This window comes from Monodelphis domestica, chromosome 6, assembly GCF_027887165.1.
Source record: "Monodelphis domestica isolate mMonDom1 chromosome 6, mMonDom1.pri, whole genome shotgun sequence".
Classification (NCBI taxonomy): Eukaryota; Metazoa; Chordata; class Mammalia; order Didelphimorphia; family Didelphidae; genus Monodelphis; species Monodelphis domestica.
In genome coordinates, this window is record NC_077232.1 from 310,723,595 (window position 1) to 310,735,639 (window position 12,045).

Consider the following 12,045-nt stretch of genomic DNA (forward strand, 5'->3'; position numbering starts at 1 on the left):
GGCCCTGAAAGGGACCAGTCCAAGGGCCACGGATCCAAATAAGGGGGTCAGGAAAGAGCTTTGGCTCCTGAGGACAGGAAGGCAGAGCTCACGGATCCTCACAGAGGGCTGGCTCTAGAGCAGGAGTCCCCGAGCTATGGCCCACAGGTCTCACGCGGTCCCCTGAGGTCATTTATCCTGCCCCCACCGCACTTCCGGAAGGGGCCCCTCTTTCATTGGTGGTCAGTGAGAGGCGCTCCTGTACAGGACTACTTCCGGTGACATCATCCTTGGCGAGATGCCTTGTTCTGAGAGTAACTGAAGAACGAGGCGCCTCACAAAGGATTCTGTGGCTGCACCATGGAAGAGGTCAGCATGGTGAGCGGCGATCTGGGGGAGGGGATTCTGCACCGATGGGGCTGTGCAAGGCGGGACAGGCCCATCCCAGCCAGCGCTGTCCAGTGTCACAGGCCCAGCACTGCCTCCAGTACAGTATACAGGCATCAGATAGTGGGGATCAGGCTGGGACATCAGCTGTGGGCCTCTGCTGTGAGAAGCCACCACTGCCGCTGGGTGTTGGCTAAGACACCCCGTTTTTTTTGGGGGCAAATAAATATAAAACAGTGTCTTATTTTCAGGGAAACAAGGCAGCGCAATGGCCCCCCTACTCCCCCAGATGCCTGTCTGAAGGACGCGGTCAAGTCAAGCAGCTGGCCCAATTTCGATGCCTCTCTCCCCTCTGAGGCACAGCCTAAGCTCGGTATCCGGCACTCCACATGGCAGCCATCTTTGGCAGCACTTCCGTCAGTGAACAACTTTCCCAGATCTGCCCCCAGACCTAGACTAGGGTGCACTTTGCATCCCTTGTTACGGCCAGCAGGGACCAATATGGCACGGGGCGCAGGCCCAGAGTTCCCAGTGAAACACGGGTCAGTTGGTTGATTTAAATGGACTTGTTCTTTATTTTAAATGTTGTATTTGCTCCCATTTTGTTTTTTTACTTTAAATAAGATCTGTGCGGTGAGCACAGGGATCTGGTCATCGTTTTTTTAATAGCCCAACGGTCTGAGGGACAGTGAACTGGCCCCCTGTGTAAAAAGTTAGGGGACCCTTGGTCTAGAGGCATAACAATGGAGTCTCTAACCAGGAGCGGGGGGTCAGGACTCCTGGGTCCTGAAGGAGAAGCTGAAAGGGGGACTCCTGGGTCCATTTTAGATAAGTGTCACCCAACAGTCAATCTGGGGAGGGTTAGCCATCTGGAAAAAAGCTAGGGGTGGGGAGCTGAGCCAGGAGCCAGGTCTAGGGGGACTCCTGGGGGCCCTGAGGTGGGAGTTGGACACCTGCCAGGTTCCCCTCACTAAGGCCTGTCCTTCCAGGTTCCCAACCTTTCAGGGCTTGAATCAGGACCAACCAGCCTGGGGGCACCCTGAGCTTGCCAGCAAATCTCTGCTCCTCTCCGTCTCCCTTTTCCAGGGGATTCAGGGGATTTGCTGATGCCGAACCCAGAAGCTCTCTGGGGTTCTGTTTTAGAGGATTCACAGGTCCCATGGCAAGGGGGGCCAGCAGGAGGCAGGAGCTGGGAGGAGGCCCCGGCTCCGAGCCACCTGGGACCTGCACAGGCAGAGAGATCTCAGCCCCAGGGATGAAGAGGGGCCCAGCTCAGAGTTCCAGATTCCAGCCAGCCCACTCTGGAAGGGTCCTAGCCCAGCCTGATCCTCTAATCCCAGGCTGGACCAGGACCTCAGGCCCCTCCCTTAAGCCCCTCTCCCTAGACTGCTCCCAACCTCTAAACCCCACCCCAGAGTTTGGATTCCCCCTGGGCCCCCCTCCACCAGGCTGGGCATCTGAGGGTCCCTCCTGCCCCCTGCATCCCCACCCTCCTTCCCTCTCCCCTCCCTCAGACTGCCAAGATAAAGCTGGAGAACAGGTGGAGGGAGAGCCCCAACCCTGCACTTGGAGGTGGGAGCAGCAGAGAGCTCAGCTGGCCCTGCAGCCCCAGCATGGCTGCCCTGGATTTCCCCTCATCTGCGGGATCTCTGGGGCTCACGGAAGGCACATGTGCTCTCCCACAGCGCTAACTGGGAGGCTAGTTAGGACGGGGAGCTCACCACCAGCTTATCTGGACAATACAATGGAGGAAACTCCAGGTCTGAGGAAGTTGGGGTCAGGAGCCCCCTCCAGTGCTCCCATTGGTTGGAGGGTGCCCACAACATGGGGCCAACCAGGGGCCTCTGGGTGGGTTTTTAAGATCCGCTCATCCCAATAAAATCGGTTTTATTTCTAATACTCCCTGCGGTCAAGGCCTGCACAAACAAACAGGAACAACAACCTAGGAGGGACTTTTCCATACAGTTTCCAAAAGCATCTCACAAGCTCCTGGCCAGGAGCACCTTCTCTAGCTGTCCCTGCCCTCCCTGGCTTCCCTGCAGTCCAAAGGGCATCTCGCCTCCTCCAGGAAGCCCTCCTGAACTCCTCTTGGCTCTCTGCCCAGTATGGCCCATTTAGCCAGAACAGAGCGTGCTTAGGGTGACCAAGCAGCAACCAGGGGTGGAGGGATTGCAATCTGGAGTCCCCACCCAAGACGGGGGTGCTGGGTGCTCCCCCTGCCAGGGCAGGAATGGAGACAGGAGAGCACAAGAGCTGCTCCCACCGGGGGGAGGGGACTCTGCCCAGGGCTGGCCGGAGGCTCGGAGACAGCACCGTGCCTGGGATTCTGCTGCCAGGGAGGCAGGACTCCTGGGTCCTTATAGCCTGCACACCCTCCCCCGGGAAGCGGGCAATCCCAGAATGGAGCAGCCAGGTATCCCTCGGGAAATTCCCAGCCAGGCCCGCCCAGCTCCAGAGCCGGAGGACACGGGGGAGGCCGCCCGACTTTGGGCTGATCCGGGGTCTCAAGGAAGCACAAGCGGGGAGCTGGTCTGCCCCAGACACTGGTAAAGAGGAGAATTCGAATTCAGCCCCACCCGGGGGTCCACGCAGCCTGGAGCTCCCGGCTTTAGCCCGTGGGGGAGGGAGTATGTCCCCGCCGTCTCCCCGGCACCACCCCACAGCAGTCCGGATCCTCCCCACTCTGGGCCTCTTCTTGGCCCCCGTGTGATCGCCGCCCCCTTTCCCGCCGTCCCCCCTCCACCGGTTCACGACGTAATTACCCAATCTTTCGCCGGGGCTACAGAGGCAAGGCGGGAAACTCTTTGGAGGCGGAGGAGGCGGGGTGTGCTGGGCACAATCTCAGCTTCCGGCTTCCTGCCTCCCAGAGGCCTCTGCGCTGCCCACGGCTGTGCATCCGGGGCAGGATGGGGAGGCGCCAAGTGAAAGAATGTGGGCGTGGCCGGAATCCCGGGGTTAGAGTTAGGGTTAGTCTCCTAAACCAGGAGTGTGACCTACTGGGGGTCCGCTGAAGAAAAGAGCCACCGGAAGAAGAAAGGAGAAAGTCCCGCCCCTCTCGGGCCGCTGCCTCTGACCACGCCCCTGTCCTCAGATGTTTCCCCGCCCAGGTTACCCCAGCAACAAGACGCTTCCAGACTGGCTCTTGCTCAGTGAACTGAGTGAGGAAGGGAATCCCTGGGGTCGGGGCCATCCCGAGGTTTTAGACACCCGTGGGGGAAGGCACATGTGCCGGCCTGCCTCACCTGGCCACTGTTGGCCACACTGCCAGGCGGCTGCGCTGCTTATGCACCATAGCGCCCCCTAACAAGCCCCAGCAAGAAAGTCTTTGGAAGCGGAGGAGGAGGGGTGGACTGGGCAGGATCTTGACTTCCTATTTCCCAGAGGCCTCTGCGCTGCCCGTGGTTCCCTGCATTTTGGGGAGAGCCTCTCCCTCTCCTCTCCTTCCGCATCTCCCTTCTGTTCCTCCAGTCTAATCCGCATCACACACAGTGGAGTTCTTTGTGACCAGATTTGAACTGAGACCTTCCTGCCTCTCTGGCCGAGTCCCTGCCGGCTCCCCTGTTTCCCTTCCAGCTGCTTCTCCTTTCCAGATAAGGGAAAACCATGGACAGAGTCTTCTCTGAAGAAAATGCCCAGAACCAAACGTTCTGGTTCCAGACTGGTTCCCAGACCTTCACCCCTTCCTCTCCCCACACTACCTGCTGGGGAGACTCGCCTCCAGGAGGCCCCGTTAGCCTCTCGCAGGCCCTTCTTGCACCCCTCTGTCATTGTGCTGATCAATGGACTGGCTGAAAGACAGCATTGGGCCAACGAAGATTGTTGTCCCCAGGAGCAGAGGCAGTCCACGGGGCTCCGAGAGGTGTTCAAGAGGGAGGAGCAGGCAAGATGGCAGGACAAAAGCTGTTCCCTCCAGGTCCCTGGCTTCAGGCTGACCAAGAAGACGGACCCTGGACCTAGTTTGGGAGTTTAGGAGTTTCTGCCAGAATGGACCTGAACAGGATGGAGACTGTGTAATTAGAATCTGCTCCCCAGAACTCTAAATCCCAGCTTCCCATGTTCTCACATTGTGTCCTTACCTTTTGGAGATACAGTTTGTGACCCCTCCTCGCTCTCTTTTCCCAGGATTACTAAATCTTATTTAATACCTGGAGTTATTGAAAATTAATTTTTATCTTGGGGGAGGGGGGCTGTGTACCTGGGCTCCTACATTACAGACACCAAAATAGCTCTTAATAATTGCCTAAATTTCCTCTTCATTACAGGTGAGATCACTCTTCATTCATGATATTGTTAATTTGATTCTCTTCTTCTTTTTTTTCTTCTTTCAAACCCTTACCTTCCATCTTGGACTCAATACTGTGTATTGGCTCCAAGGCAGAAGAGTGGTAAGGGCTAGGCAATGGGGGTCAAGTGACTTGCCCAGGGTCACACAGCTGGGAAGTGTCTGAGGCCAGATTTGAACCTAGGACCTCCCATCTCTAGGCCTAGCTCTCAATCCACTGAGCTACCCAGCTGCCCCCTATTCTCTTCTTTAAAAAAAAATTTAGATTAACCAATAGTTTATTTTATTTGTTTTTTTTTTTCCCACAGTACAAGCTCCTAGTCTTATTTATTAGTTCAATAGTTCCTTTACTTTCAATTGCATTAATTTCTCCTTTGATTTTTACAAGTTCTTATTTGGTCTTTATCTGAGGATTTTTAATTTGCTCTTTTCCTAGATTTTTTAGTTGTATGTCCAATTTGTTGATCTCCTCTTTCTCTTTTTTGTTGCTATAGGCACTCAGGGTTATAAATTTTTCCCTAAGCACTGCTTTGGCTGTATCCCATAAATTCTGATATATTGTCTCCTCATTGTCAATCTTTTCACGAAATTGGTAATTGTTTCTCTTATTTGTTCTTTAACCCACCAATTTTGGATAATTAGATTAATTAATTTCCAATTAATTGGCCTCTTCATGAACCCTTACTAATTATACTTTTTATCACATTATGATCTGAAAAAGTTGAATTTATTATTTCTGCTTTTCTGCATTTGTCTATGATGTTTTAATGCCCGAGTACATGGTCAATCATTTTATATGTACCATGTGCTGCTGAAAAGAAGGTCTATTGTTTTTATCCCTATTCACTTTTCTATAGATATCTAGTAACTTTAATTTTTCACTTATTTTTTCTTTTTTTTCTTTTTTCTTTAGAATATTTTTCCATAGTTAAATGATTCATATTTCTTCCCCCCTTTTCCCCCCAAAGCCAACAAGAAGTTTCCACTGGGTTATTGTAAAGATTAAATTTAACTCTCCCCTGATTGGAAAATCAAATTAACTCCCCTGCCCATTTTTAGATCTAATCACCAAAAGTGTAAACATCCCACTTAATCATTTAGTGGAAGAGGTTTGTGACCCATGTGTACAAATCAGAATAGACTTCCTCCTGGGAAGTCCTAAGCAAGGTGTTAGACTATGATTTGTCCACATAAAAAGTGGAGGAAGGCAGAGGAAATAACTAGCCTGAGGAGAAACCTATCCTCTTGAGAGAGGCTCCCTATATCCCCAGGTCCTTGGCTACAAGGGCTGAGGCCTCTCTGATTAAGAACTAAACTCCCCAGCCTGTTTTTGAGCCAGGGGTCAGCTCAAAATACTTAGTGATTAGGCTAGATATCTTACCCTTTCCTCTCACTTTCTAACTTCACTCTTTCCATATTTTGTAAATAAATTGTAAATTAATCTCTTTGGACTTTCATAAAATTCCTGGTGACCAAAGAGATAATAAGGGAAAAGACTCGTACAAGAATATTCATAGCTGCACTCTGTGGTGGCCAAAAATTGGAAAATGAGAGGATACTTTTCAATTGGGAAATGGTTGAAGAAATTGTGGTACATGTTGGTGATGGAATACTATTGTGCTCAAAGGAATAACAAAGTGGAGGAATACCATGGGAACTGGAACAACCACCAGGAAGTGATGCAGAGCAAAAGGAGCAGAGCCAGGAGAACATTGTACACAGAGACTGATACACTGTGGTACAATCAAATGTAATGGACTTCTCCATTAGTGGCAATGCAGGGATCCTGAACAACCCAGAGGCATCTATGAGAAAGAACACTATTCACATTCAGAGGAAATACTGTGGGAGTAAAAACACTGAAGAAAAACAACTGCTTGATTACATGGGTTGAGGGGATAGGATTGGGGATGTAGATAATAAATGAACATCTTAATGCAAACACCAACAACATAGAAATGGGTTCTGATCAAGAACACATGTAATACCCAGTGAAATTGCACATTGGCTGTGGGAGGGGCTGGGGGAGGAGAGGGAGGGATAGAATATGATTTTTGCAACCAAGGAATGTTTGAAAATAACCAAATAAAAAAATAAAAATAAAATAAAATTCCTGGTGACGCTATTTTATAATTCACTCCAATCTTTTTAAAAGAGAAAACCCCTTACCGTTGTACATGTATCATTGTTCAAAACATAATTGCATATTATTCATATTTGCAGTAGAGAAATCCTTTAATATCAAAACCCTAATCATATCACTATCGCACTAAGTGATCAATAACATTTTTCTAATGCATTTCTGTTTCCAAAATTCTTTCTCTAGATGACTAGCATTCTTTCTCCTAAGTTCCTTATGACTGCATTGCTGCTAGTAGAGAAGTCTATTACGTTCAGTTGTACCACAGCATATCTGTCTCTATGTATAGGGTTCTCCTGGTTCTGCTCCTGCCACTCTGCATCACTTCCTAGAAGTTGTTTCAGTTTACATGGAATTCCTCCAGTTCTTTATTCCTTTCAGTAAAATAATATTCCATCACCAACATATACTACAATTTGTTCAGCCATTCCCGAATTGAAGGGCATCCCCTCATTTTCCTTTTTTTTTTTGCCATCACAAAGAGCACAGCTATGAATATTTTTGTACAAGTCTTTTTCTTCATTATTTCTTTGGGGTACAAACACAGCAGTGGTATTTCTGGATCAAAGGGCAGGCAGTCTTTTTTTTTTAACCCTTACTTTCTGTCTTAGAATCAATACTATGTTTTGGTTCCAAGGCAGAAGAATGGTAAGGGGTAGGCAATGGAGTTAAGTGATGTTGTGAAAATAGAAACCCACAGACTCCATGTAGCAGTCCACCCCTAGCTATGGGCAAGGGCAACAGTATGTACAGAGTGGCTTAGAAGAGAGCATGCTCAGTCTTGCGCATGGCTGGGAAAGCTGCTGACCCTTGACCCCAGCTTCCCCCAGGTTAGGCGGGAAAACACGTTTCTTTGTGCTCACCTGGCTAAGAGAAACCACACCTATACCTTGTCGTTAACTAAAGATAATCATCCCTATGTATTGTGTATATTTGCATATCAAAGAGATTAAATACAGGACCACAGTAGGCTCCGCCTTCTCTCTTTCCCCTCTCTCTCTTGGATCTCAGCTCTCACTGATGCCTGTCCTTGCTGGAGCTTGGCCTCTGGCCAAGCTCCATCTTTGATTCCTTTCCTGATCTACCTCTCCCACCTGCCTTTGGCCAGGCACTTTCTTTTCTCTATCATGTCTCTGACCTGTGTGGTATTAAATTTGGATCTTTGGACAGGTACAAGCCTTCTGAGTAGTTCACTGATCAGAGTTTTTACTATGGCTCCTTTGTAATCAATAAGGCCTGGATTTCTGACTCATTCCTGCCACCTCATATCTCTAAGTTGGCTCCGCCATCCCCCTCGTGGCATCCAGAACTTTTATCCTTCCTCTATCTTCCTACCTTGAGGCTTCTCGTGGGTTCGAGGAAGCTTCACTCCATATAGACAATTTAGGTAAATTGTGGAAAGGAAACTAGACTAACACTTTGTGGGGGAAGGAGCAACTGGGAGTGGCAGTTGGGTCTTGTGACTAGCACTTCCTTCCAACTGGGAGTGGCAGTTGGGTCTTGTGACTAGCACTTCCTTACGGCCGGGGGGAGTTGCTTCCTGGTGTTGGAGGAGGTAGGAGCTTGTTCAACCCAGACTAGAGTGTGTAATAGTTAAAATAGTGGGAATCATAAACTGTGGCAGATGAAAGAGTGGTTGCCTTAAATTGTGACCGCAGAAAATATGGTTTCAAGACAGTGTCTTGTTTTAAATGAAATATAAGGTGGCCGCCAGGGAAAAATTCCCAATTATTAAATATACCCAAGCCAACTGGGTTTTATAGAGATTTTAATTCATACAACTGAGGAATTAAAGAAAGAGAGAAAGAGAGAAAAAGGGAATAATGAGAAAAAAGGGCTATAACGGCCTAGGCCAGCATGAGCCAGCCTAAGCTGAAAACCCTAAGAGAGGGATCAGTCAGTCTGTTATCAACTCACCACAAGATCTCTGAGAGGGAGCTCTGAGAGAGACCCTTCAAGGCAGTTTTGGCCAGCTGCCTCCTCCAATTCAGCCTTTCCCAGCTGACTGTCCTGACAGAGAGCTTTTCGTCTCCTTTTAAAGGGAATTTTCTCCTATGTCACCTCCCCTAAGTTCTTACATCTACCAATCACAGTAGACGTTTTCCAAAGGACAGATCGTTCTTAATTCACACCTGAGTAGACTTTAAACTTTTGATTAAGTTCACACCTGAAAAAATCTCTGAGTAAGTTCTTACCTCTTTGCTCCTTGTAAATTCACAAGTTGCCTGACCTTTATAGGTACTTAACACCCTTTTGTATTAGATCTAAAAATAGGCACAGATTAACAATGTTTGCCTTACTATAAGTATGGGTTTAAGTATTTTTCATTGTTCAGCAAGGAGTTTCTTCCACTAAAGCAGGCTTAAGTAGGGGTGGAGTAGAGTTCTCACATTTCTGGTCAAGTACCTTCATGTTTAAATGGGGAATGGTTTTAACCCAACCTTATAAATTCAGGTCTGAGAATTTTTAAGGTTCACAAATGGCATGCTCTTCTTGGTTCAGCCAGAAGACACAGGCTTCTGAAGGTCAGATCTGTTCTTGTTTGCTTTCTGTCTACTGCTAAGATTCTAAAAATACAAAACTGGACTGATATAGAGTAGACGGGAATGTGAGAACCCTCTGCCAGCCTCTGGCCTGGCCTCAACTCTGCAGCTGAGGAAAAAACTCCAATACCAACTGCTTATTAAACTATATTATTTGAATTTGCAGTCAGATAAGTGGACTATCTTTTCTGGCCATAGAGGGAGCTGAACTTCAGTTCAGTCATTCCAGGACAAACAGTCCTTATCGGACCCCTGTTGTTTCCTCTCAGCAGAGGGCATCTCCCTCCCTTGCCTCATCAAGCAATATGCCCTCTCTCCCTTCTCTACTCCATACCCCCATATAAACCTCAAGTTATCCCCCATTTTTCCAATCCCATTTCCTTTTGCAATAAATATTACAAAATAAAGTCAAAAAGCCAAATTTTTCCAAGTCAAGGTAGAAACCTAGATTTTATTGGAAAAGGGCCAAGTCCTCTAATAAATTCATTCTCTTACATTGTTGGACCCTGGCAAGAGACAACTCTCAGAGCCTGAGACTTGGTTTTTATAACAAAATGAATACTTCTGTACAAGATCACAAGACATAACATCATATAGACCTCATTTTAGAAACAGTTACCCAATTACAAAGCTGATTGGTTACTTCATTTCAGAAAACCCATATTAGTCTTTTGAATAATGACTAAGACAAGTCAAATGACTGTTACCTCTATCTCATCTGATCTGGGAGAAGAGATGACCAATTAAACCAGTCTTTAAAGGTCAGAATCAGGTAACTGGAAGACAATGATCTTGCAAAAGAGCAAGAATTAATAAAGCAAAGCCAAAAATACCAAGAAATTAGAAGAGAACATAAAATATCTTACTGACAAGGTGATAGACCTGGAAAATTGAGGAAGGAGAGACAATTTGAGAATAATTGGCCTACCAGAAAAGACAGAAATAAATAATAATCTCGACCTCATAATACAAGATATCATCAAAGAAAACTGCCCAGAGATTCTAGAACAAGGGGGCAATACAGGCATTGAGAGTTCACAGAACACCCTCTAAACTAAATCCCCAAAAGACAACTCCCAGCAATGTAATTGCCAAATTCCAAAGCTTTCAAGTAAAAGAAAAAATCTTACAAGAAGCCAGAAAAAGACAATGTAGATATAAAGGAATGCCAATCAGGGTCACACAAGACCCTGAAATTTCCACTCTGAATGACCGTAAGACATGGAACATGATTTTCAGAAAGGCAAGAGAGCTGGGTCTTCAACCAAGAATCAGCTATCCATCAAAACTGATTATATACTTCCAGGGGGAAGTATGGGCATTCAACAAAATAGAAGATTTCCAAGTTTTTGCAAAGAAAAGACCAGAGTTCTGTGGAAAGTTCAATATCTAGAAACAAAGAGCATGGAATACCTGAAAAGGTAAATATGAAGGAAAGGGAAAAGGAGAAAAATGTTATCTTTTTCTTTTATTCAAACTCTCTTCTATAAGGACTACATTTATATCAAATTATATATATTAATATGTGGGGAAAATGTAATGTGTAACTCTCAAAAATTATATGCATCATTAGAGTAGTAAGAAGAATCATGCATAGGGTACATTTGGGGCATCAAGATGATATGGAGAAAGGGGGGGATAGAAAGAAAAAGGGAGGGGGGAATCGTTGATGGTACTAAGACATACTCCAAGAAATGGGGGGGAGAACTAAATAGAATAATCTTTCTCACACAAAGATACACATGGGAAAGGGAGGGGAAGAAAACTCCTATAAGAAGGAGAGGAAGAGAGTTTTTACTTAAACCTGTGACAAGAGGTTTCTTCCTGTCTCTTCCCTGTGCCAATGGTGGCTCCAGCCCAACCCAGGACCGCCCAGAGGTCTGTGGCTTTGCACATGTCTGTTGAAGGTCATATTCTCAAACAATTAAATCCTGATCCTTTGCTACAGCCCTTCCTAAATCCTGTTACCCTGAGTAGGGTAGAGATTGGAATAATTAAATTTTGATCTATGCTGCAGCCCTTCCTAAATCCTGTTAGGACTGAGTGGGGTGGAGATTGATTCCAAGTATCTCCATTGTATCAATTCTAAAATCAATCATGACTCAAGGAAATTCCTGTTCTATGCTTAAGCATAGGTCAAAGCCCTATTCATTGTTCAGCAAAAGGTTTCTATCCTAAAGTAATCTTAAGAAGGGAGGAGGAGGAACCTCCCATGCCAATGGGGTTCACATTCCAATAGACTATCAGTAAGAAATTTTCCAAGTATGACATTTCCCAATGGTGAAATTTCCAACATTTATAAGTCTAAGATATTTTAAGGTTTACAAACCTTACTCTCAGTGAAATCAACTCTGAGAGGGAAGAGCATCCAGATCCATTGGGATCTTGAATTTTATCTTATCCAACAGGGTAAAGGAGAAGGGAAAACCAAGGGGGTTAGGGGGGAAGGGAACAAAAAATGGAGGGAAGGGGGAGGGGGAGGGAACAAAAAGGGAGGGACTAGAAAGGGAAACACTTCAAGGGTGGGAATTAGGGGGACTGATTTAAAGTAAATCACTGGCTTAAAAGGTTATAGCTAAAGAAGAAAGGTCAGAATTAGGGGAGGATATCAAAATGCCAGGGAGTCCACAAGTGACAATCATAACTTTGAACGTGAATGGGATGAACTCACTCATAAAACATAGACGAATAGCAGAATGGATTAGAATCCAAAA

General features: G+C 46.5%; 1 protein-coding gene across 7 annotated transcripts in view; it reads right to left on the reverse strand.

Annotated features, from left to right (window-relative positions):
- LOC100027516 (zinc finger protein 420-like) overlaps positions 1-6,752 on the reverse strand; it is a 46,931-nt gene extending 40,179 nt beyond the window's left edge. For all 7 annotated transcript variants that reach the window (XM_056803538.1, XM_056803537.1, XM_056803533.1 and 4 more), the window contains exon 1: positions 3,129-6,752. The gene's annotated coding sequence lies outside the window, so the exon portion shown is untranslated. The remainder of the gene's footprint in view (positions 1-3,128) is intronic.
- Positions 6,753-12,045: the final 5,293 nt, after the last annotated feature.